Source organism: Poecilia formosa, unplaced genomic scaffold, assembly GCF_000485575.1.
Source record: "Poecilia formosa unplaced genomic scaffold, Poecilia_formosa-5.1.2 Scaffold73, whole genome shotgun sequence".
In the NCBI taxonomy this organism is placed as follows: Eukaryota; Metazoa; Chordata; class Actinopteri; order Cyprinodontiformes; family Poeciliidae; genus Poecilia; species Poecilia formosa.
In genome coordinates this window covers 2150688-2178159 of record NW_006800012.1, presented here as the reverse complement: position 1 = coordinate 2178159, position 27472 = coordinate 2150688, and the positions used below count along the sequence as shown (strand labels likewise).

Genomic DNA, 27472 nt, shown 5'->3' with positions numbered 1-27472 from the left:
TTTTTTTAAACAGAAGCGTGAGCCTGAAGCTGGAACATCTGCGGACAAAATACGTTTCCACATACAGTCCCTGTGTGTGTGTTCAAACTGTTCTCTGGCAGGCTTTCAATAAAAACACTTCACTTTCTTCAGCTCTCCTCCAACGGCAGACAAAACCCTCTGCCACTGCGCTGCGGGCCTCCGCTGTGATTCACTCAGACGAGGAGGAGGAGGGTGAGGAGCAGCATGATGGAGTCAGAGGTAGTATTTTATTTAGTTTGGCTGTTTGTCTTCGGCTGGCTCCGATTGCAGCACATATGAATTATACCGGAGCTCCTCGACAGAGTCGGTTCGATACGAAGAAGGTGGAATTATGTGCTGACGTAGGGCAGACCCAGGAAGCACGCTGTAATGAGATTGTCGCGTCTAATGAGTACGACCTTAGCCGAAGAACAGATGTTTTAGCGGCAATTAGCGCTCCGAAAGTGGGAAAGACTAAAACGGGACGAAACGAGCAACGTGGAGAAACGTTCTTACCACATCGCTATGTCTGGAACATTTGAATATTACAGTTTAAAATAGGAAAAGAGTAGCACGGCAGATTATACACATGAGCAAGGAGAGAAAACGATTAAACTGGACTTACACATGATGAACAGAACTGGCTAACCATAAGGCTAATTTACGGTTGACCTTACGTAACAACACTATGCGGACTAGCTTTGGGATTTTTTTTTTTTTTACTTGAATAACTCACTAAGTCACGTATGTGAAACTGTTCTACCAGAACATGAAGAGCAACAGCAAGTTTTTACATTTCAATCAGGAAATGTAAGAAGTTCAGAGGAACTTCTTCTCCATAAACTCCATCATGAACACAACCTGATCACCGTCAAAGTGTCAAAGCTAACAACCTCCCGTCCTGTCGCTTCAGTATGCTAAGCTAAAATTAGCTAATCGAGCTGAGCTACATTCGTCAAACACATTAACGTTTAGAGACAATGGGTTTTTTTTGTGCAAAACTGTATAATTTTAAATATGAATCTTAAAAAGGGAAAATAAATCATCTTCCTAATGTTCATACAGGTTGTTAGCTTGAGCTGAATAAAATTGAGTGGTATTCCAGCACTATCGACGAGCCATCTAATTTTTATGGTGAACAAAAGTTATGCTGATACACCAAACAAAGAAAACAACGATTAATAAAAAGTTTGGTGAATTTAATGTGTTTATCTCTCTATGGAAAGCCTATTCTCTCTACATGATATACGGTTGAAAACCATGTTTGGAAAATCTGTATAAGAAAATAAAGCAATTTTATTTTTATACAGTATTGATGTGAAATCAGATGGATTTTTTTCGGTTTTAGGTCATTTAGGATGACGGACAGCGGTGGGCACATTTCATCAATGTGCTAGTAGCCTTTTTGCTAACTTAGCACTGTTAGCTTTCCCTAAAATAACTTTTCCAGACAAATCCTGAAGCGCAAATTTTCTTGGCTGTTAAGTTCAAGTTAAAAGTTTAACATCTTTGTTAAAGTTTTGGTTCTTCAAGACTTTAATATTCATGCTCTTATTTTGAAGTAGTTTAGTTCTGTTTCCTTTTCTCACATTATTTTTTTTCTTCAACAAACTTAAATGGCAAAATGCCAAGTATACAACAAACAAGAGGTTTATAGAAGAACACAAAACGAGCGCAAACAGGTGTGTTAATTATAGAAATACATGTAAAAATTAATATTTATGATTCGTTTTGAGAGCCTCCTCATGTTCTCTTTGTGATGTGGTGAGAGAATCAATATAGTTGAATTTAGCGGTTTAGCATTAGCTTCTGCTAAACACTCAGTTGGCATAGGCTTTAGAGTTAGTGGAACAAATGTTTATGATTAGTGCTTTAGGGTTAGCACAGCTGATTAAAGAGAATATTTTTTGTCTTCTATATGCTATAATTATCAGAGTAAGAGGGTTTTTAGATCATTATGATTTTCAAAGTCAAAAGTTTTGTCAAACACTGACATTACCAAGCAATTTGAGGAAGTCCAGACAATGTGGTGATGTTATATAAGCTTATTTTTGTGTAAGACCAGGATATCAGGAGGGGAAATGTGGAACTTCCAGATGCCTTATAGGTCCCATGTTCAACAGCTCAAAAGATGATGTGGAAATATAAAACATGGGGATGTCAACCCAAATGCACGAATGAAAGTGGTGCAAAATCCAGACCAAAATCCAACTGAGATTTAAAAAATTATGTTTACCAATGAAATTTAATTCTCTATATATGCTGCTGTAGTTGTATTGGATGACAGTTAAACAGGGTGTTGTTTAAGACGGCTGAAAACAAATGCTTGTTATACTTGTCCTTTTTTTTCGAAAAGAAAATTTTGAAGAAAATAGAAAGTCATGGATAATTTTCCTTTAATTTCACATTTATTCACTGTTCTGTTTTGACTCACATAAAACACCACTAAAAGTGAATTGAAAGTGACAAACGTGAACAAATGCAGAGCCCTGACAGTAGATAAAACGGTTTCACTCTGAAAACTTGTCTTACGGTTCAACAAGTCTGAGCAGAGAGGAAAGCGCCAGCCAAGACCTATAACTGTGTAACATCGCTGTATAATCTTTTATACAGTTTTATATAGTCTGAACATTACTTAGAATGTTGTGCTCCAGTTTACAGCCACATAAAAACAGAGAGAACTGAACTGCATAATCTATTGCTTTTCATGGAACAGCCAATGGCAACAATCTGACATTTTGTCACAGCGAACCCGTAATCCATCAAAGAACTCTCTAAGCCAACAATCATCAACCGCATGACCTACAACTCACTGTATTTCCTTTTGGTTAAACTTTTTAATATAATACCAAACAACAACAAAAAATAACGTTTCTGTGGTTTGCTTGCTGCAGTCCCGAGAAGACGGATAGCCGTGTGTGCGGTGTAGCACATCCAGGCGTGGGCCGACAGTGTACAGCCTCCAGCATTCCACTGTGTCAAACAGGCGTCAGGAGGTTACTGGGAATCAATAGTGGAAACCAGTACAGCCAGAGGAGGGGTCTGCAGCGATGCGCCAACCTGAATGTTAGCATTCTACTTGTTTGTTGGACAGCAGAAGATAAAACCTACTTTGTATAAATCTTCAAACACCGGTGGCCCGATAATCCCTGGCTTTTGAGCTACAACTAAAATATTTTACTGTTTATTTTAATAGGGACAGTCATAGTAAACATAGAACAAAACAAGCTAAAGCCTGCGCCACAGTGTTTTTAGCCACAGCTAACTCGCGACTCCGGCCCATAGAAAGACCTTTAGCAATTGGTTTAAATAAAACCTTAAGATTGACAGCAAATGCAATGGCAAAACTTGATGAATATATTTAAAAGTAAAGGAACATATGATGTGTTTTTAGTTTAGAAAATAAATATTTAGTTTGAAAATTATACATTTAGTTTGGAACTCTAACATTTATAAATGTGTGAATAACATGTTAGCTCGATTAGCTAACATGAAAACAGGACTTTTTCAAAAATGAACACCCACATTTTCTCTGCCAGGCCAAATAAACCAAAATATTTCTGCTAATTTTGGACTGTGTAACTTCACCAGCAGCATCCCATAACAGTATGATGAACTGTCACAACGCTGGTCCTGCTGGGGGTTGTTTGTTTTTTTTAATGTCAGATCCAATAACGATGCTCCAGGTTACCCTTGGCGATAGCCAATCCTTGTCTGGTATGTTACTTCTCCACATTCTGACAGTGTAGTCACAGCAGCTGCTCAGAGAGTAGCATCTACTTGCGTTCCCATCGCTCTGGTTATTAGCTAGACACTGACACAGGCTCTCTCTGGTAAAACCTAGAAAAATACCCCCTCAGCTGCCAGCCACATGGTTAAGAGGAATCCTTCACCAGTGAGGGGAATCATATACAGATTGTGTGTGTGTGTGTGTGTGTGTGCGTGTGCGTGGGTGTGTGTGTGTTGTAGGAGTGGGTTTTGCTGGTGGGAGTCTCCTTTGTTTACCCTCCCAGGCATGTTGGGAAGCCAAGCAGAGCACGGTAAATTAGGTGAGGGACGAGGGTGAACAGTTGCACGGTGCCCCTCGTTTAATCAGTCTAATTGTTACAATCACACTCATTTCTCCCGACGCTCCCTCCACAGACACCATCTCCCTTCTTTGTCGTTATCTTGTTTTACTCACGCCTTCCCTCCCATTTTATTTTATTGATCTTCAGTTGTTTTTTTTAAAGCTGACTTTTCTCTTTGTCTCCCTCGTATGCCACCAACCTTTTTTGGAAACTCCACTTTTCTGTATCTTTCTTCTGGATTCCAGTCACCACCACTCCTCATGTTCTTGAATACTTGTCTTTAATATCTTCTCGTTTCTTCGCTCTCCAGTCGGTTTCGAGATGTCCTCCTTCACCGATTTTTCCCCGTCTACTTTCTTCTCAGTGGTCAGTTTCTGTGTGTTTATTTCCCCTGTTCTTTCTGAAAGCATGGTGACTTTGGAGCTAGTTGGCCATCTTTACTGGCTGCATTTCCATTCACAGTGAAATTTGCTCAATGGAAACACGACAATTTTGAAATAACTCATATTTTTGGTTAAAAATTTCTTGCACTGGAGATAAAGTGTTTTTTTTTTCTGTATCAAAAAAGATGTATTTTGAGAAATTGCAGTGAAAATATATTTTTTTCGCCTCGCATGAGTCACGTGGGCAACAGCAGGATTTTACTCCTGCTGGAAAACACAAAAGCGGCAAACAGGAAGTGGCAATAGACAAAACCGGCTGATGTCAAGGTTTTGGTACAGCTCATAACTGAACCCTCTTTGAAAAGCAATGGACCACCACGCTTAAAAATTCAGGCAACCAATAGTGTGTGTGACACCCGTCAATTTTTTTTATTGACGCTGTGAAGGTAATAATTATTTCACAAAAGTTTATTTTTCTGTTTAGAGACCACACACAAACACACACAAGTAAATATTGAGTTTTGATGTATATTCAAGCCTGTATGTATAATTCTGATCCTGTCTGGATGAAAGAAAACTGAACTTTTTGCCAAATTCTTGTTTTGGAAAAAAATGACTCATCATTTGTGGTATTGTCATTCCACCTTAAAACGGGTTCAAAATAATACACGTCACATTCATGCTCACATAACGGGTGTGTGTTCATTTAGTCGCCCTCTTGATTTTTTCCCCAAATACGTTTTCCCCTCAATCCGATCCACTCAGCAAATCCTCCTCCAAACCTGTCTTATACCTCCATGGGGATCCATAAAGGGGACGGTGATGTGTGATCAGCCTAATGATAATTAAATAGGCTCATCATCAAACAGTCATTATGGCAGATTGGCCTCCCAGCCCTTATTCACCATGGCAGCTGACAGCCTGACTCCAGCCGTCTGCTGCTGGTTTCAACAAGGTTGACTGAACGCATTGCAGACTTCTTTTTTTTTTGTGACCTCAAACAAACATTAACACTGAAATTATTCAGCTCATAAATTTGGTAATATATATATATATACATTTAAATTAAGACAGTTTCTGATGTTAAAACATCCGCAGGCAAAATTAAATATTCTATTTTATGCTTTAAATTAGGAAAATCCTCTGCTTATTATCCGTAAAGTAATGACAGGAGGGAAACTAATGTTGTTCTGCTCTGTTTTAGCTTTGGCTCCAATATTGCAGTGTTCACATTTCTATAGGAAAGCTACCATCTATAGACTTTGTGGGCAACTTTGACTCCTGTAGGAAATGCCTGCGGTTTAATCCAACTCCAGACAGTTTGTCTGGAAAGTCCGGTTTGTTTGAGAAGCTGTTAAGATGCCATCGAGCTCTGATGCAGACTAAGAAATGCAACTCTGGTCTGCCTAAAAATCTCGGTCTTGGTTCACATACAAACACCAAGCGAACTACAAACTGCTCCAAACGCAGGAAGTGAACTATAGCCCAGGGCATTCTGGGTAAATTAAATGTAAACAAACATACTAGCTTAGCAAAAGAGGGAAAAATGGCTCCTCGTCTTTTACCAAAGACAAAAGAGAACTCCTAAAAGCACTAACATCGCAACATCACTCCATTTTTGTTTTCATTTGGTGAAGAAGGAAGTTCAGTTTCAGTGTTTTGTTCAGTTTGACAGCTGAGTGTGAAAACGAACCACACCTGCTGAAAATGGAACAAATGTTGCAATTCTTTTCCCCAATCGAACAGAGCCTACCAGACTATCAGAAAATACCCTTAAAAGTGGAATATTATTTATTATCTAGGAACATAGTATCATTATATAGCACAAACAAATAACTATGTTAGGGAAAAGGGTTAAAATCTTATTGTAGAGACTTTTTTCCCTTTGAATAACTATTCAAACTGAATGCTGGGAGCGGAAAGGGATTTCTACACTTTTTCAGAGTGAGATTTTATTGTGTCGTAATTTACTTGGACTAGTCTACAGCATCTCTACAAACAATGACTGCGTTTTTAGCCAGAAATGTCTTATAATCGCAGCAATTCATCAAACCGCGGCTCGGTCTAATCGCTGCTGCTGTGTTTAAACAAAGCTCTGATCAAGCCAAGTGTGAAACGTCTCCACACTCTGCACATTGATGACGGTTAGAAACCATTAACTCTCCCCCTCCCCCACATGTTTCTTTGCCCATAGAAGCTGCTGAATCCATCTCCCTCCAGTTGTTTCGCATACAAGATGCCATCGAGCAAAATATCAAACCAGTCACTTCTAGAGAATTAGCGCGATTGAGTGGATTTAATTACCAAGGTGAGGAAACGGAGGTTAGTTGGAGAAGTCGAAATAAGGAGCGCTCTTATTCTGATTAGATTGTGGAGAAAGCGCCGGGCTTCATGTTAATTCATTGGCAGAGTTAGGAAACTCTGGAGGAACAGCATCATCGATCAAAACGAACATCCAGGCCGGGTTATCGGACAGGAACGCACAACATTGGCTTGGAATTCAAAGGAGTTTTACGTTGACTCAGCGAAGTGAGCGTCTTCGCACAATCTTTTATTTTCTTAGAGTTGACAACAGATGACCAAGTTTTGACTGTACAAATTAGTCATTTTATGTTTGGATTCCAGATCTTTGTAAATGGTACGTGGTTTCCATTATTCTGATTGGGATTTTTGTCAAAGATACACTCAATCTTGTACTTTCAGAGATAAAAAAAACCCCTAGAGATTGACCTTCTTTTCACAATTATCCAGTACTTTGTGACATCAAAACCGAAAGAATTGCGTTAAAGCGCTGGTATTAGTATCCCAATGTATTAACATTAGTATTTCTATTACTTCGAGCAGTAAAATAAGTTAAATATCAATATAGGTAACAATTAATACAAGGTTAAACAAGCAGCAATAGAAGAAAAAGCCAAATGAGAAATTCATTTTTACGTTTTGTTCTTCCTCTTTTCTTCAGTACTCCATGGTTTTTTTCCTCCTGTCCATTTCACCTCCTCCTCATTATACTTCTCTCTCTCCCGTCACCCATTATTCTTCATCACCCTGCTCTTCTTCGCCGTGATTCGGACTGCAGATTAATAGACACCCCGCTTTTAATAAAGTCAGATGTGACCTTGTGTCGCCTGAGCCTCCCCCACCGGACGGAGAGGCTTATTGGAGGAGCTGTAGAAATGAGATGAGATGGTGTGCGTGGGTGTGTGTGATCGTGTGTGTGTGTGTGTGTGTGTGTGTGTGTCACTGTTGTCTCGGAGAAAACTGATGGCTGCATAATCCTTGAAATGTAAGAGGAGGGGTGTGGAGGAAACACACGAAAAGAGCAGCTGGTATTTGAAGACATTGTGCGTGTAAACGTGGCACTTCGTTGAGAATATTCAACAAAATAGTTCAGTTTATCAGTAGGTAATCACAAACTGGAAAAATAAAATGTTTTCACCAGAATAACCTTTGTTTGCTAAGTGTCAGAACAATGAGAGAACATTTTTATTATTTTCTGTTTTGAATTACAGATGCTTTCATAAACTAAGCGCATCTTTTAATATTGTGAAATACACCAATTTTGATACGGCCAAAAAAAAACACCTCATCCTGGCACCAAAACATTTTGTTGAAAACCCTGATCTTTGTTTTTTTTTTTTTCATTGCCTCATTTCCATTACGCAAATTTTATTTTGTAACGAAACGGTCAATGGAAACACAGCTACTGAGGAGACCATTCCATACTTTTATTTTGAAGAAACATATAATTTTCCCTCCACTTTACCCTTACACACCAGCTTGTATTGGTCTTTCACGTCAAATCCTAATAAAATACACTAATAAAGTTCCTATCAGCATTTTGAAGTTCTTTAATTAACCACAGTATTATCCCAACTCCTTCCTAATTATGCCGTCTTTCAAATAGTTTTTCTTTGAAAAGCTCTGAAACCATTTTTTCCGCTTTGAACTCTTGTCTTTTCTCTCACCTCGTATTATCCCGAAGCCTTCGCCTGCTCTGTTCAACTCTCCTTCAACCTGAAGATTACGGACTTCCATCTACGTCTGTGTTAAACCCAGTCAAAACAAAGTCAGCTTAATATTCAGCCTGAAGCGCCGGCGGTGCGACTGCCAACCCCCCTGCAGCCTGCTATACTTATGAGTCCTGGTTACAAATAAACAGTCAAACAACGGAGGCTAGCAAGGCTGGGAGCGGACAGGGAAACGTAAACTCCGGGATAGGAACTTGAATTCCCAGTGCGTTGGAGTACGTCCGCACACGCAGCCACACGGATTAACTACTGGCTGCCAGCAGCGCCGAGCCAAATCCACGTCTTCGCCGTTGTACTGCGAGAGAGCTCACCAGGGGGAGATGATAGTGATCAAAGCAGGCGTCCCGCTGAGATATTCCCATGAATGTGCATCGGAATGGCAGGCCGCTCCTCCTCCATCTGATTGTTCTGACACACCATTTCTATCATTCCCCTTGAAATGCGGTGCAACCCCATCAACTCGCCGTGCGATTAAACATTCAAATTTGTGCTCAAAACAGTATGTAATCATGGATGTGTGAGAGCGCTAGTCAGAGGGGCAGCTGAGGGTTGGGGGGCGAGTCAAATCCCAGAGGAAAACGTTCCAGGGCCGCTGGTTTAAATATTCCACACAATGTGGATGACAGAAAGGAAAGGAAAAGGAACTGAGGCGAATGCAAAGCATCCATGAGGTACTGACGGGGGAATGAAGGCGCCACGCCAAGACGGAGCGTTCAGCTTCAATAATGTGAAGAATCATTTACATGACAACAAAGATATGCAACATCACCAAGCAGCTTCTGGAATCTGTAAATTATATCAATGAATTTACTTAAAGTTTACATTTTCCATCCATCCATCTGTAAACACGTTGCACGCTATTGTTTACATTCGGAAATTTTGTGCATGCGGACATTGCTGGAGAGCAAAACGACTATTCTTTTACTTGCCATCCATAGCCATGGTGCCATGGTGCAATCATTCTGTTAAAATTAAACCTGGAGGTGATGTAGGTATTATTAATTTAGTGCAGTTCGCAACAGCAAAGGGAAAACAACACAAAAACCGTTGAAAAATAACTCAAAACCACTCGTATCCATCTTTTTTCTCACTCTGTGTCGGCTACGCTATACACAGACATGTTGTCATAGCAACAGACTGGCAACAGCTCCACGAATGTTTCAGAACTCAACACCAAAAAACACTCAAACATTTCCCGCGGAAATAGCAGAACATTCAGACCATTACAGTTTTATGTTTACAGGCTTGATGTTTATTTTACAATTATTAATAGGTGACAGCTGTGAGTCAGTTAATTTAATGGTGAGTTGGTGTGTGGGTTGACTTTTGTTTTGTCTTCATTTTTAAGTAAACCAAAACACATGGGATTCCACAGGACACCTACATGTTAAGACTGTCAAATTCAAGCGAGCGTAACTGACCTACTTCCCTCTCCCTGGCTATTGTTTTTTAAATAAAACACTAAAACTGATACATTTTCATAGTGACTGTCAAAAAACTGCTGTAGTTGTATTCAATAGTGGGATTTATTATCATCACTATTCATTCTTGGGTTTTATTTGTGTGTACCAGTGTAACAATAAGTAGACAATGCATGTTATTGGGTCCATAAGCAAAAGAAAATCTTGAAAGCAACTAGGGTCTCTGGTGTCAAAGGTACGGCTGACACCCGCCCCTCTGCATGAATGTTGAAAGTCATGTGATCGAACAGGTGTGTCTAACAAAGTGTCTGTGTGTGTGTATATGTGTGTTTTGTGCATAGCAGAGCCACAAACACCAGTTGCAGTTTGACAGCATATTAGCATAGCATTGTTCACTCTGGATGTTTTTATATGATAATTTGCAACAATGATGACTCCAATAGCAGCGGCGGCCTAATCTCCACCGTGACTCAGCCTGTTTTACATTTGCTCCATGTCGAAACTTCTTTTCATTGTCCTAATTCCCTGCTCCGTCTCCTGTGACTATGCACAATTTGCTGGCTATTGATTTCCGCTGTAACAGGTCAGGGCCTCAGGGAGCGCTCCAGACTGAATATACGGAGGGAGGGGAAAAAACAAGAATAATTGATGAGGGGATAAACAGGAATTACACTTAGAGGCAAGCAGCTTTAAGAGTGGAAGAAGGTAAAATAAAACCAAAACGTTAAGATGCATTTTGGTTGTAATTACCAGTTGATCTAGATGATAGAATTCCTTCCGTTGTCTTTCATGTTTCATGATAATACAGCCACCAGGAATCCTGGATTGCTGTCAGGTGTTTTTCCCTTTAGTTAACAGTTTTGCGAGACATGGCATGCCACACACATGCAACGTTGCTAGATTATGTCTGCCAGAAAAACTTCCAAATAACTGAGACCTGGAAAAGCACAGATGCAAACCATCTTCAATGTTCTAGAACAAATGAAAAACAAAGAAAAAAGGGTCCAAGGTCTATTCCACTCTCGGCTGACTTGATGTGAACTCAAGTGTTGCAGCTGATCAGGTGGATTGTTACAGCCAGGCAGAAGAAGAAGAAATATTCTTTCGTTGTCCCAAAGTGGAAATTCAGGAGTACCACCAGTAAGGTGAAGGTAAGTATACAAACTAAGGAATAAAAAAAACAAAAACAAAAAACAACTGGAAATAATAAAAGACTACAGAGTAAAGTAGGATGAAATATTGGGGCCAATGAAGATAGAAAAACATGAGTACATTTCCACAACACTATCGGAAATGTCTTGGTTTCAAAAGTAAAAAACTTGCAAGATTGAACTCAAAATTTCCGTGTTTTTTTCTTGCTAATTTTTTTCTTCATAAAACTAAAAAACTTCCAAGTTTTTTATAGAATATTTCTGGGATTAATCTGAAAATTTCCCCATTTTTTTGACTTGCGACACTCAGACGAATTCAGTTTTTTTCTAGAAAATTTCTTTTTTCCTGTTTTGCAACATTTGCTCCTGTATATTTCTGTCTCCAATGGCCCTAATACACCACTGTAAAAAAGGAAAATTTACAGCATAAAAAATATTGCAGTTATTAAACATTTAATGAAATGTACAAGATGTGCACAGAAAAAAGTTGCAGACTATTAAAAAAAGACAGTTAAAAGACGAACAGGAATGTTAACACTTATCGATTTTGTTGGGAGAAGTTCAGGTAAAGTCTACCAGCTGCTGAGAGGAAGGATATGTGATAATGCTCCTTTGTGCACCTAGGATTTAGCAACCATGATTAGCGTAGCTTTGGCACAGTTACACAGATTGTTAACATCAGTTTATAAAAACATAGTTTCTTTATATCAAGCAATATAGCACTGAATCCCTCAAATATGAATATCTGTAGCTTAAAATTGATTTAAATTGCTACAGAAGTTGGACGTAGTTGGATAAACAAAGACTTCCAACATGAGTTGTCCCTCCAACAATTGTCGCGTAAAGAAGACTTATTAGTTTTAATTAATAATCAATATGAGGTCTAATCAGGAGAGAAAGCAAGCAGCTATATAAGTGACAGACTGCCACATTGATTCATAATATGCCTCATGTTCGTATTTGACTGTGAAACGGTTAGCTTGATTTATTAGCCAGTTAGCTGATTGAGGCTGCTAATGGTTCACAGCAATCTGTTCATGTTTGTTGGAACATGTCTCTGTAACTGATGACTGTAATAAATATTTTTGGTTGTTTCAGCTGAAAAAAAAAAATATATAAATTGCATTCAGCGTCTTATTCTCGTTTGCTGTTAAGCTTGATGCGTCGTTACAAGGTCACTTCCTGCTTAAACAAAACTACTTCCTGTTGTGTTTGTTTAGAGATGTGACATTCTCCCTCCTTATTTATTCCACCTCTCACTATGCCGCAATGCACAGCAAAAATTAGTCTATTACTGGCAAAAAGAAAAAGTCACTAGATTAAACTAAAGCGAATGTGGAGAAGTGTGTTTATTAATAGATCATTTGTACCTAATATTTTTCCATTGTAAGAAGATTTTAATTTATAGGGAATGATTTTGCCCGAATTTAAAAAAAAAAAATAAATAAAAATTACCATTTAATTAAGCAATAAATAAGCAAATATTTCAATTACTTTTTTAAAATAAAAATATTAAATTTTATTGCCTAAAATGCATTCAGAGCATTTCTTTAGTGAATGCTTGATCATTTGTAGCAAACAATGTATCTGTAGATAAAGAATATGTCTATTTTGTTGATTAATAATTTATTTTATAGCAATTTTTTTATTTTTTTTTATTTTTTTACAGAATTTGAACTAAACTATGTCACTTGAGGCATTCCGTATAGAACATATTTACAGACAAAGATGGTTTTTAATCTTAAAAGCAAAAGATATTTTCACACAGTTTTGGCTTAAGTTTCAGAAAATGGCTTTTTCTGTCTTTATACCCCAAGTCGCAATTAATCTATCACTAAATGAGTTGGCGATAATCTCAATAATCATGATTAATCTGAATAATCGTTTCAGCCCTAATCGTTTTTAGATTCAATAAAACATTTCCAAAGATTTGCTTTAAGCATCAACAGCTTGGCTCAGCCATATTGTTCAGTAATATTTCATAACTTGTAATTGCTGCTATATTTAGATGACATTTATACATGGCAATATTACGCAAGACTCTGTACTCAACTAATACGGCTAATTATCCACTATTATGCCGCTAATTATCTACGACAATAGCACTCGGTGAATCTATAGAAGAGTTTTTGCAATTTGGCATAATAATAAAAACAACATACAGAATGGAGTGTTTCCAGCTGTGAAATGGATAACCTCATACTTTCCCCCCCATACTTTATGATTTCTTTACACTACCGACGAAAACATGGATAGAAATTTTATAGATGAAGTCAGATATGCAAACAGTCTTTCCACAGATGCCTTAAAACAATCTTTTCGAGTGTTTTTTTGGCATCTGCTGGTGAGTGGGCCTGAAAAAAAAAATGAAAAAAAAGAGGGGATTTATCCCCGGAAAAGCACTGGTCCCCTTAAAAAAAAACAAAAAACTGCCCCCTGAGAGTAGAAGGGAATACTGAACCCCTTTGTCTCTGTAAGGCAAAGGGGTTTTTATATGACACACACCCCCTATACACCACCCCCCGCCACCCATTTCTCTTGTCACTTTTGGAGTGCGGCAGAGTGTTCAGGGTGATGATGGTGATTCACTCTCCTGTTCTGCCCTGGATGTGATGTGTTGATAACATAGAGGCGTCAGAAAGAGAAAAGACTTCATAGGTGGTGGTACTGGTGGTACTGGTGGAGATTGGCCTTTCTACTTGACTGATCTGATCGTCCGTGTTATCGGAAGAGACCCAGCTGAAAAAAAAACCTGTGCATGTTACAGGTTCAGCCAAAGCGCTCAAAATGAATGCCACAAGAAACAGAGAGCAGCAATTAAAAGATACCAGTCTGGAATGGGAAGGAAAGAAAGATTAAAAACTGCTGCGTTGTCAGTCGTTCATGCTGCATCAGAATGTTAATGTTTCAGAATGACGCCAAGGAATCTCTTGTTTCAGGAAAAAGACTTATTTTTTGGGTCTATTGTGCTAGGTTTTTAAATGTGATCTATTATCCAGATGGGTGATGTGTTGGTAATATGGAGGAGAGGCTTCCTGACCAACTGAATAAGTTGACTAAAGCTTAATAAAGATCCTTCACGGTTCCTCCCCGGTTTGTTTGTTTTTTTGGTTTTCATTAGAAGGACCTTAGCGGCGGTACAAGCCCGGTGGTACAAGCCTGGTGGTACAAGCCTGGTGGTACAAGCCCGGCGAAGCGCGACTGACAGTAGACAGCATGCTGTTGATTGGCACGGATTCACATCAATGGATAAGTGAAGACAGAACTTTCAAACTCCTCTAACATCTCAAACTCTTTCCAGTTCACCATGAGACCATAGTGAGCTGCAAATCAATAATTCCACAGTCAAATCTTGACTTTTGATCTGCCATAGTTCCGTAAGCATGGAAACTTGATGGTCAAGGTTTAACAATGGAACGTTAAGTTTCCATGGTAAAGGAACCATGGAAGGTCAAAACAGTCTTAGATCTTTAAAATGGTAAAAATCTTCTTTGACCTTCCATGGGTGCATGATCAAAGTTTTATCACGGAAGGTTCCTTGACCTTCTGCATAAAGGTTTGTTTATGTGGGAAAACGTCTTTTTAACAATTGTGGCAGAAGAGCAAATACAGGATCAACGGTACATGTGCCTGTGGAAACAGTGACAAATTGACAAAAACTGAAGTTGTATTCAAGGCCCAACCACATTTCCACATAGTGAAGAACATACTGCCAATGGAGAAATACCCAACACGGATACAACTAGTATTATTAACTAGAGTTAGTTTTTTCTCTAATATGCATTTTCATGTTCTCCTCGTTAATAGCCACAAAAATTCAGCGTATTTGTGTGACAGGAATCTTTAGCTTTGATTTTACCGTCTTTTAAAAAAAGATTCAACCAAGAAGTGAACTCGCAACTCAGCCTGTGGCTAGAAAGAATCTATGTACAAAACAACAGTGTCCTGAGATTAACACCAGAGGCAACAGACACATTAGCCAAACATAACATTGGAAGGTAGCCGCATGTTGGAGGTCTAAACATAATGCTAGCCAAACATTGAAGTGGTTTCTTGAAACATTTTGTGTGGTTACTTGAAAGTTTGGGCTAACTTTCAAGAAACCACCACACCGCAGATTGTTTTCCTGCTAATGCAAATTTTCTTGATAATAGATGTACAAGCAGTCTCTACAAGTACTGCAGCCATCTGAACATAACTCTAGCAGCCAATATCCTCGCATCTCAAAATAAAAGTGGCTTTGCAGAAAAAACAATATCCTGATGCTGTGACATCATGCTTCCAATATAATGAGCATGGCTGACCGTCATGAGTAGAAGAGCATTATATTGACCTTCTGAATGAATAGAAGAGGAAGTGATTTTATTTTGATAAGCAGACATGTCAGGAGTGAGAGAAAAAGATGAAGGAGGACTATTTTACTCAAAAATGACCAATTCCAGCTACACAAAACATGAACAGAATATTATAAACCATTAGCACACCGCTATCTAATAAAGTCACAGACTGTTGTAGAACATGCAGACACTGCATCACCTGTTAGAGCTGAGGTCAGTATTTTACATACTGGCTTACTGTCACTCCTGACTACTTGAGGAAAAAGATTGTATGCAAGGCTCAAGAGTTTCAGGTTTATTACCTTTAAGGTTCAAGGTTTCATCAAGTCTGGAATCACTGCTTTTTCAACAAGCAAGTGCCACTTGAGTTTGAATCAGAAACTCAAGTCCCCATCTCTGGCTTTACAAGAACAGAGTTTCCTTGCGGAAACCAAAAATTTGGAGTAGATGTGAGTGCAGTTCACATACAGGATAAACTCCTACGTGTGTTGACCAAGTCTCTCTTTGAAAAGGCTGAAGACTCTGGTGGACCAAGAGGAAGTACATACCAGAAAAACTTGGTACATCTTGTGGACCCTGAAGGGTTTGTGAAACAACGAACATCCAGTGACCAAACACGGACTGTTTAGCTTCGGTACGACCATTCTGGGCCCTTTAAATGCCTCGTCATTTATGTTGTTTTCAGGCATCACCATTACCAAAGACTAGGGGTGTAACAAGACAACATCTCATGATATTAAATGTTCAGAATATCTCTCATTGAGGTAAATGCTAAATGGCATCTTGAAAGCACTTGCTAGTTGCGGTCACTGTGGTTTTGCCTGAAGAAGTTGGAATAGAAAGACGCCCCAACTAGACCTAAAATTTTGGGTTTCCTGTTCTAACTACAAATACAACAAAGCGATCTGTAATAATACAGAATAAAGATCTTTCTGGAGGATACATTTGGTCTTTTAAGTCTTCTTGAAAGCAATATTAAAATCTCGTCCCGCCCCATCTTGTTCTTGTGAAATCAGTATCTCGTCTCGTCTCATGAGCTTTAGGTATCGTTATATCCCTACAGAAAAACTTTAGCTAAGGTAGTGGAAGGTTCTCTTTCTGTAATTGGCAACATACTCATCACACATGGGTGGTCTTTGTTTTCATTGTAATTCCCTGACAAGCAGCAGGCCGCAAACATCACCTGTAAGCTGTAAACAAGTCAAGCCTATCTCTTAGAACATCAGCTGATATTGGCTTTGAATGCTTTGCTAAGTAAGACATGGACAAAACAGTGTTGGGTCGACTTTAACCTCCCGGTCACTTGATTCCAAAGTCCTTTCACAAAAGGTGACAGAAAAGGGTTTTATGAAGCAAAATAATTCACAGAACCTTAAGAGTGAGTATGGTATGACGGCAACATTCTTACGCCGAGATGAAAATCCAGCAAAGAGAGTTTGTGTGGTTGACCTCACCATCCTCTGGTGGTAAACAGCAGGGACTCACATTAAAAGAAAAGAAAAGATCAGGGGAGGCTGGATGAACAGCGGGACATACAGACTGAGAAAAAAGGTGGGAAGAAGGATGGAATAAAGTATGATCAGCTAAGCGTGCGGTCACCTGCAGGGTAAGTAATTGGTGAGAGGAACGAAAAAAAACACCTACTGCAAGAGTCCATTTTTATCCACTCTGTTCTCACTGCTCTCTGCTCTTGTCACCATGTTCTCTGGGAGGTTTAAAGGTTCGCCAGGAGGGAAGGTGGGTGGGTTGGACGCATGATCTGCACTACAATAAGCGGCACTCTTTAAATATCCCTGCACAGACCGTGGGGAACGTCACTAGTGCGTTGAAGACCGCTGTGTACGTTAAAGTCTCTGAAGTCGCTTCGTCTGACCCTCTGGTCATTCGGCACAATTAACTTCCAGCAGTTTGCACCCCACTTTCAACATGGCTTTGACTCGCTTGCTTTCTTCAACACATTCTTCTTTTTTGGCAGTTGCCATGGCAGTGCTGCAGATATTTCTGGAATCTACTTTGTGTAATATAATGTGATTAATGTTTTTGTACCTAAAGTGTACGAAACCCCACGACAAATTTCACACTGAGCCTATTGAACGATCAAATAGTTGTTTCAAAGATCATTAAAATAAGTTCAGTCCAATAATGTATAAGTTTGTAGAACCACTTTTAGCAGCCGTAAGCTGAAGCCGTTTCTGTCTGACTATTATTTTTGAATGTTGTGTTTTGTTTTGACTACAGATGGAAATTGGCATCTTGCAAAATCTGGTGTATTTATGACAATATTGTACGTTTATTAATATGTTCAAATAATGGGACAATCTTGACTGACTGCTCCATTGCAATGCCTTTAATCTCTTGGCTTTCAGACATTTTGTTTCGTTTGCCACGCTTCCTTTCATCGTCCTGTTAAGGACACAGTTTGGGACATCTGGCAGACACCCTTCACCTTTGACCCCACAACGCTTCGGGCAAAGGAGCCTACGCTCCACTCAATGATTAAAAATGGTCCAAACCAAACAATAAACCAAACCATCACCCGTCCACTGAAATGCATGACAGTTGGCAGTAAAACGTCTCTATTTTGGTTTAAGGTCTAAAAGGCAAACACGCCAAGATTGGTCCATCTTTTCTCCAAATTTAATGTTTTAAAATTTAACATTCAACATACAAAGAAAGGATCTGAAGAAAGTGATTTGTTCTTCAGAACTAGATTTTATGTCAATGTGAACATAAAAACAGTAAGTTTGGTCCAAAACCTCCAGTTGTCCAGTTGATAGCTTCCTACAATACATCAAAAACAACAATAGAATGATTTCATGTGAAGGAAGTTAAAGTTTTGAACTGATCTAACCAGAAATACTAAGTAAATCTAGTAGAAACATCAGTGAAGTAAAGCAGCTGTGGATGAGACGGGCCTCACAACTCAGCATGTCTGAGGTACATTAGAGAGGCAGAGCGAGAGAGATTGTTGAGTTCATTTAAGATTAGCTTAAGGCTATTTTCTCTCTAAAAGATCTGTTTGGTTTCCAGTGAAATTGTATAGGACATTTGCCAAATTAACAGTGGAGAAATTTGATATAATATGTACACCATCAAAAACATTACAGCTGGTATCATTTTGTCCCTTTGTGGATTAGAGAAAATCAAACATAACTTCAAACTTGTGCACCACAATTTTAAGAAGTAGAATTCTCAATTATATATGAAAGAAATATTTTAAATAGACAAGATGCCAACTCATCTGAATAACTATGTGATGACTGAAGCCTTTGTCACACGGCAACATAGTGTTTGAAGTAAAAGAACAACGGCCATGGTGCACCAGGAAGTCCGGTGGTCATCGTACACATCGTTTTGTAGTGTGCTTTTTTTTCTTTTTAACTTGTGAACAGTCCAAAATCTATCAGCGCTGTTTCCCCCCCCGTTAGCCATGTTTGTTCCCTGTCAGAAATCTGAATTTTCTTGAGTGAAATCTGGGTTTGGTGTGATGTGTTTGCTGAGTGGATGTGCACTGCAAAAATACAAGTTTGTACTTTGTGTTTTTGATCTAGTTTCTAGTGCAAAATATGTCAGGACACTAGAAATAAGACTAAAAAACTAACTTACAAGTAACTTTCCAGCAATAAACAGGTATGGAAAAATGATTAAGACACCACTCCACTGAACCCCATGGTTATTCCACCAGATGCTGATTTCTGAACTCCTCCTGAGTTAAAACATCAGCGTTGCTGTTTTTAAATGAATATGAACTTGTTTTCTTAGCGTTATTTGAGGTTTTAAAGCACTGCATCATTTTCGTTATTTTCATCATTTCTCATTTTCTGCATATAAATACAAAATTCTTTGCTTGGTATTTCGGAGACATGCTGTCAGTAGTTCATAGAATAAAATAGTAATGTTCATTTTACTCAAACATAAACCTATAGAGAGTAAAATCAGAAAAACTGTTCATTTTTTATGGCCTCGATTTTTTCCAGAGCTGTATAAGAGCTTGTTTTTAGTCAATAATTCCTTAATATTGATGAAAAAGTACTAGTTCCACTGGCAGATTATCTCACTTACACCATAGGAAAAATGCCTGCTGGTGAAACTCATACTTTTTCATTTATATTAAGGAATTATTGGGTAAAAACAAGCTCTTATGTCTTGCTGAAAAGTTACTTGTAAGTTAGTTTTGTCTTCAAGTGTACTAAAATATTTGCATTAAAGCCTAGACCAAAAATACTTGATAGGATTTTGTGTTTTTGCAGAGTTCACACTGTAGGACCAAACACCTAGAATTTTTATCGCCATGGCGTCTTTTAGGTTTTGAAAATCAACTGACAATTGTAATATCTTTCTATGTAAACTAGGTTTTGATATGAAAACATGGTTTCTGTTTTGAAAGGAATGACCTCCATCGGTTCAGAAGACTATTATGCGTCTAAAGTTGCCGTGGCAGCACACAGTGGGACGACACAGCTGGGGTTCAGACTCCAGTCCAATTTCTATTACCACCTAATTGTACAGCTAAACCCTTTTTTCATGATTTTCTATTTGTGTTCCACTTAATCTTACAATCCTGAAATATTTCATTCTTCTCCAGCCAACAAAGCGTCTGCTTTCTGTACAAGGCGCCATTGTACAGGACACAAACCCCCCCCCACAAAAAAAAACCTTCCAAATGGGAATTAACCGTAAACACACAGACGGGGCTCTTGTTCCAGTTAAACAACCCCCATTATTTGACGTCCCGTGGTGAGCATTAGCATTCTCACACCAGGCGGGACCCGTCATCTGAGAAATCCCTCTCCACATCCCCGTCCCTGGAGGGATGGGGTGGGGGGGCTCCTGGTATCCAAATAAACATTACAACAGTCTCAATGGGGATTAGCTTAACGTGCAGCGGTGCGGTGCCTGTGATATGTTGCTTTAATTGTCCCTTAAATTAAACGCGCAGCAGCGGTTTATCTTCAGATCTCATAAATCTAATAATCCTCCCTCGTTCTCGGTTAGGTTTTATCAGAATGCTCCGCCGTAGCCCTTCCGTCTTCTGATTTCTTCTCAACACGCTGCTCTCTCTTCCTCGCACACCTTGCAACTTGAGCTACTTTGCAAGACAAAGTGGAGCTAATCGCCAGTTTGCACATGGTGCCGTTTTTCATCAGTACAAGTAATTTATTAGCCAATTAGGAATGATGAAAGCTCACGGTGGTGTGGTCGGCGATTACTGCCCAACCCTGAGCCACGATGGGATTCATCACTCCAGCTGAAACGCGGAGGAGCGGGGCAAACGCCAGGGGAGTCGGAGCCACCAGGCTGGAGGAATGAGTTTGTTCTTTCTAGACATAATGAATGTTCAAGTTTCCATCAGTCGAAGCCGTTCCTGTCACTGCAGCTCCGAGGGAACTTCCAGATGAACCAGGAGCAAAACTCCAAGGAATAAAGAGTTCTGGGGGAAAAAGTTTCCACTAACTTAAAAGAAGCAGAGGACTAAAAGGTCTGAGATATGAGGCAGGAAAGGAAGGAAGAGAGAAGGAAAAAAAATAAGATACAGGTCAGAAGAAAGAAAGAAACACAAAGTAAAGATAAGCCAAAACAAGAATAAAGAGACAAAGAAGAAAAGACTAGTTGACACAAAAAGAAAAAAAGGAAACCAAGTCGAAAAAAGAGAGAACAAATCTAAGAGAAAAACAATAAAATAAAAGACAAGCTAAAAAAAGAACAAAAAAGAAAGCCAACTCAAAAGAATGGAAAGAAACAAATCAAGACAAAACCAAAGGGAAGACGAGCTAAATCAGAGAAATAAAAAAGGAAAGAAAAGTCAATAGAAGGAGAGAAAGACAAAAAGAAAGAATAGTTGAGACAGACTAAAACAGTCAAAATGAAGAAAGAAACTGGCAGAGGAAGAGAGGAAGGTCTGAACATGTTTCTCAATACATCACCCAGTAGTTTGCCAGAAATGAAAAATACCAAAATCAAGTTCCAAAGTTTTTCCAGACTAGGTAGGAACCCAGAAGTACGACAGCAGACAAAAACAAGGAACGCTCTTAACGTATCTAAAGTTATATTTTAGCTCCTGGTGTCAAACATCACTGTTGTTCTACTGGCCAGTTGACATCTGAAGCAAAGTTTATGGAAAGAGCCGACTTCACTCAACGCAACCTGAAAACCTCAGCAATTATCTGGGAATATCCGTGGACAGAGGGTCACATACAGAGAGAAATATAGGGAATATTACTGTTAAAGGTGGAAAACCCTTACATTGTTCCATAAAACACAGATTCATTAACAATAGCCGGGGCTGAAAAAAACATGCAAAAGTGGATTAAAGTCTTCGTTTCTTACCTGAGGAGAAAAGAAGGCGGCCGGTCGTTTGGTTGACATGGAAAAAAAAGCAGAAAGAAAAGAAAAATTGTTACCAGAAAGTCAAAACAATAATAATATTTCCAGTCGAAGTCTCTCCATAACGCTCAACACAACGCAGTCACTTCAATGAGAATGGATGGCATTTATGAATCGATTCGGTGAATGAAGGATCCAACTTGAGGCCAACGACACTCGCAATTTTCACTGTCAGTCATTAGCACCACTTATGGATTTGAAAGGCTACTGAAGACCCCTCATGTAGCTTACGTACATTGCATCAGTCAGCCTTTACACAACCAATGCTCAGATAGTTTCTGTGTATTCAAGCTAATGGCTTTGATGTAGAATAAGGTCTAAATTTTTTGCTCTATTGTATTTACAGTTTGGAGAGATTATACCCACTTTATATCTGAGCTAATCATTTTTTCCATACAGTCTAGATACTTTCTTTTTAACTTTTTTCAAACTACAAGAACAAGAGCAACAGCGCCTTACAAAGGTATTAAGAAGTGATTTATTGTCACAGACCAAGGTTTTCCTCCTGTACTGATGTTCTCTAACAAACCTCTATTACCTTTACAGAACAGTTCAATTCATACCAAGACTAAATAACACACATCAGAGACTGTTTACTAATTAAATGAGTTGTAGCAATGCCTTCCTGCACAGTTCCCTTCAATTCTCATCTCCCTTCAGTGCTTCGTCTCGGGTTTCTCCCATTGAACTGGATTTCTCGGGTTGAATTTCAACCAGGCCAACCAACAAACAGAAGGAGAAGCTGTGAACAATTTTCTGCGCCGTTTTAAAGTTGAAGTCTGTAGTTTGGTAACAGCAGGGGAGGAAGTGAACGGAACCATTTGGTCCGTCTCAGCTACGTTTTTTAAAAACTGAGCAATTAAAGTCGGAGCAAGGGGAATGTTCAAGATATTTAAGATGTTGTGACCCAATCTCCTACGAAGTTGTTTACAGGACACGTAATTTCTGGTAATCTTCATTGAACTGGCGCGATAAAGATGTCATGGTCAAACGTTAGCGATTGGGTAATATCAGATCCAATTATTTCAAACTTCAACACACTGACATTAGTTTCCAACTAGGCCTCGACTTTCAGTTGGTCTAATAAAACACACTGGTTATAATGTAGCACAATGTTAAAAGGGTCAAGAGGTGAAAAACACTTTTGTGAGGCATTGTGTGTTTGACATGATAAAAATGGAATGGAGAGAATTTTCTGCCGACTGTTTATCTCGACTTAATGAGAATTATCCGTGTCCATTCAAGCAAGCAGAGGTACACAAACAATTCCCCACAAGCATAATGAGGCAGATATCCCCAAACTGAATCAGAACCCGGTAATGGCCGTTTTATAGACGAGAGAGGGGGAAAAACAAAAATCTGAATCTCTTTAAAAGCTCACAGTAAGAACTGAATTGAAACAAATGGATAAAATGAAATAATTCCGCATGAGAACGTGTGTTGTGCGGATGAGAAGACACAACAGACAAAACACTCTTTCCGACATTATCTTGAGTCGTGATTTAATTTCACCGCCTTCCAGACTCTTTGAAGTCACGGAGACGACTGGTGTCACAGGAAAACAGAGAGGAATAAAAGGCAGGGAGGCTTCAAAGGCGAGAATGTATCCTCACATTCATATTTATATTCTTGATGTATGTCAAATGCAGGGTAAATATTTCGATCTCTGAGCGTGTCTATAGTTTTTGCTTAAAATTCAAACACTGTACATATTCTGTCAGACGTAACTTTCACTTGAGTGGTCATAAATGAAATCTTCAAACATCTCTTTTTGACCATTTCATATTCTTTGATGTTGACACTAGAAGTTTAGGAAAAATCTCAGTGTTACACTTTTACAATAAATTATATATTTTTTGCATTTTCCTCTCTTCTTACTTGTTCTGAATCCAAACTATCTCAACATTGGCTTACTTACAGACTTCCTTCAAGAGGCTAAATACAACCAAAACAGACATGCGAGTCTTGTGCAAGCGAGAGAAATGGCTCCTGGTCTTTTGCCAAAGACAAAAAAGAAATCCTAGATGACATCAGAAGGCTGTTGGCTAAGGGTTGGAGTCACTGGTTGTGTCACAAGAATCCGACATACCATTTGGAAAACAAAAACTACAGCCATTGAGTGTATTTGCCGTTTTTAAGGACAATGGAAGACCAAGCAGAACGTAACTTCCACGTCCTGAATTGTCCCGTTGAATTGGTGTCACATCCAGATAACGTTGTGCTACTTTTCGGACAATTATATGACGACTTCAGCCACTTAACCAATTGTAATGGAAAGTCAAACTGTGTAGAGTACAGATGAGACTTCCTGTTAAGTGCTGGTGAAAAAGTGCCATATAAATCATGTTTCTGAATTGCAGCAGGAAGCTAGAGAGAAACAATGCGAATCCCATGCAGAAAGATCTGAACCCAATACTTTCTTGGGTTCTTGGGTAAGTGAGTTAGCACTTTACCCAGGTGCTAACTCACTTGGGTAAAGCATTTTTTGACTACTCAATCTCTACATGCTTTCAAGGAAAGAGTCCGTTTTTGAAGTTGGCGCAAGGCAAATTCATGTATGTCTATGTGGAACAGAAAGTGACATTAAAAGGTCGAGCTAATTTAATGAGAGTATCAAGTTTGTTGGGAAAAATTTACCAGCTCGTAATAAAAAATCTCACTGTTTTCCTGTGCAGTGACCTTTAACATGAAATGTTTTGCTTTCAGAAAGATTCCGTCGCCTCGCCCTTAATGCGGATGTTGTTGACGCGTCTGTTTATTTCAACAAATCCCCGTGGTCTCGGCCGTAATCCGTCCAGACAAAGTTCAGCTGAAGTTCACTCTCACCTTCTTCCACTTCCACTGTCACTCCAGCTCCCGCTCCATTTCCCCTCATCACATAACCTCTCTCAAACAGCCTTGTCAGCTCTGAAATATTAAACGCAACACAGCCACCGCTTGCCCTCAAAAAGCTGGTTGAGAAGGAAGGTTGTGTGGTTTTGATATGTAAGGCATGTCACAAAGAAAAAGGGTTCTTTAACCAGCAGAGAAAGGCAATAGAAAAACAAGCGTGGCCCGTCAACCTCCATTACTCAGATACCCATTCAAAAAAATGTCCAGTCCAACCAAATCCCTAGTGACAAAACTCCATAAATAGTCGTTTGTGTGCAACTTTAATCTCAGGACTGAAAGGTTTGAAGAGAACATTAAAGAACAAACAGCAAATTGAAGACAAAGAAGATAGGTCATCTATTATTCTATGATTATGGCCGTTCTAGTTTGTCATAATTGGCAATTGAGCGGATCATGGTGACACTGCCACTTTACTTCAGATTTTTCTTCTTTGGGGTGTTTTGCTGTTCATTCTTTGGGTCGAGGCATTACATGTTTTGACAATTACTCTCTCTAGTTTTGGATGCTGTGCAGCTGGAATGATTTTTGCTTTTACCTTCTTTCTTCCAGATCTTTGCAACAAGGTATTGTTTTTACGATTGGGTGAAGCTGATCAGCTTTTCAAAAACTCAAATCATACCTACAGTACGACCCCCAGAAGAGTTGAAAATGAAGTTTAATAAATGCTGAGAGGACGAGGAAGTTCAAGAGCTGACAGCATCATCCCGGACATGTTGCTGAGGAATACCATCTGTAATTTCCCTTTTGGATAAATAAAGCATTAATTGAATTGCGGAACCAATGAAAACCTTCGTAGATCACAGAGACCCTCAGAACAGGTGGAAGGAACATGGAAGGAAAATTAAGTACTCTGCAGAATTAAAGTATCTGAGGAAGACTGGTGAGAGAAAACAGTAAAAAGTTCTGTTCAAACTTTGTTTTCAGTCACAGAAGAAGTGAGAATGAGGCATAGACACAAACTGTCCCGAGTTTACGGGAAGATGAATGGAGCTTTATAGAGGCTAAATACAATTCTGGAGGAAAATGTGGTAAAGTCTCCAAACTGGAGTGGAGGTTCGCCTTCCTCCAGGACAAAAAACTCCCAAACACACAGCTATGGTTCAGAACAAACCATATTCTCACCAAGATTGATGTGTTTTGTAGAGATAAAGGGGCTGAAAATTCAGCAACATAGCCAGAGGACTTCGCCAGTCCTGGAGATATATTTGTAGGGAAAGGTGGCTATACGAATTAAAATTAACTTTTGGATGTTTACTGATGTATATATATTTTTTAAACTATACATTCCTACCTTTTCGCTTTACAGCAATGCACTACTGAAAATGCATTTACCTCGAGATGAAGATATAATTAAATGAGGAACAAATCATGAGGTACTAGTACGGTTTTTAAGATACTATTTGAAGGCTTTCTTTTATTTCTAACAAAAAGAAGCAATTCCGCCTAGATTTGTTCTAATTTCTGACATTTAAAAAAATAAAATAACAAAAAAAAACAAAAAAAAAAACCCTGACCTGAAAGATCAGGTCTGAGATGAAACTGGATATGCAAAACGAGAGAGGTACCATGTTTTCTGCAACGGTCTGGCAGAAAAACCAGAACAGAAGCAGGAACAACAAACATATCTTTTCATTTCTACTAGAAAGTGAAAATTAGATTTGCTTGTTTTTTCATTTCAGGGTGTGTAAGTGATGACAAAGTGGTTCATTGGTGTCTCGGTTGCAGTCAATAGGGGCCAATAAACCATATGTTTCATTGCATGTCATCACATTAATGAGTGATGATGTTTTTATTGGTCTTTATTGAACATGCAGGGCTCAGGTTAATGTGCAGCTGTGACCACTACATGAAACACTTTCTCCTGATTCAGATTTAAACCAGATCAATAGAAAAATAATAACTCAACATGGACTTCACCACTCCTCATGTTAGCTCTGATTTTTTGGTTTGTGGTTATGAATTAGTTGTGGGCGATATGGACTTGAAGTTTTATCAGAATATTTTGTGGTATTGCTGTGACAATGTGAAAAATGATGATTATTATTGCTTTTTGTTTTTAGGTAACTGCATGGCTGACGCAGCGATCATAGACCTACAAACTAACATGTCCAATCGGAATGCACTTCCTTAAGACACCAGTCACATGTACACAGTTTAAGCTATGCTAAGCTAAACAGGCTAATCATGTGACTAGAAAAATTAGCCTGTGCTGTAGGCCTCTGTGACAAACAGAGCATGCTAAACAGATTCATGTGTTTTGTTTAATTACATAAATAGTTTTGTGATTCAGGTTTTGGCCCACTGTTCATTGTAATCCTAAGACTGCATTGCATTTAGATTAAATTTTCATTTTAATGTGCCACCCTTCTACAGTTTGTATCCCTGCTGGTCCTCTCAGAAAAAATAAAAAATCTAGAAACGTCCCCACTCTCACACTCAGTCATTATCATCAGAAACTTATGTTGAACTTGTAGTGACAATGAACCTCATATTGCTTCCTACAAGGCTTTAGGTTTAGTATCACCAGTATAACAAACATGCTGCTGATTTCTGAGCAACGGCAAACTAAGTGAGAGACTTTTGCCTCTTGTTGCTAAAATATAACGGAAAATGAGAACAGCACAAACTTAGACGGGAGAAAAAGCCACAGTCGATCAAACACTGCTGTTAACGGCTTGGACTGTGCAACCGGGCACGTACCGTACGCCGAGACGAGACGCCTGGAGATTTTAGAAGCAGCAAACAAAATCCCGACTGACTGTAAGGCGGGACAGGCAGAATTGCTAAGTAAATAGCAGGAGCC

General features: G+C 39.0%; 1 protein-coding gene and 1 long non-coding RNA gene across 4 annotated transcripts in view; both read right to left on the bottom strand.

Moving 5' to 3' along the window:
- The window catches only part of sorcs2 (sortilin-related VPS10 domain containing receptor 2), a 299117-nt gene that overhangs the window by 69947 nt on the left and 201698 nt on the right, over positions 1-27472 (bottom strand). The window lies entirely within an intron of this gene.
- Positions 10292-10857, bottom strand: LOC107836678 (uncharacterized). Its single transcript, XR_001662620.1, has 2 exons — positions 10656-10857; positions 10292-10514 (listed from the first exon to the last, which is right to left on the bottom strand). It is a non-coding gene; the product is annotated as an uncharacterized LOC107836678 (long non-coding RNA).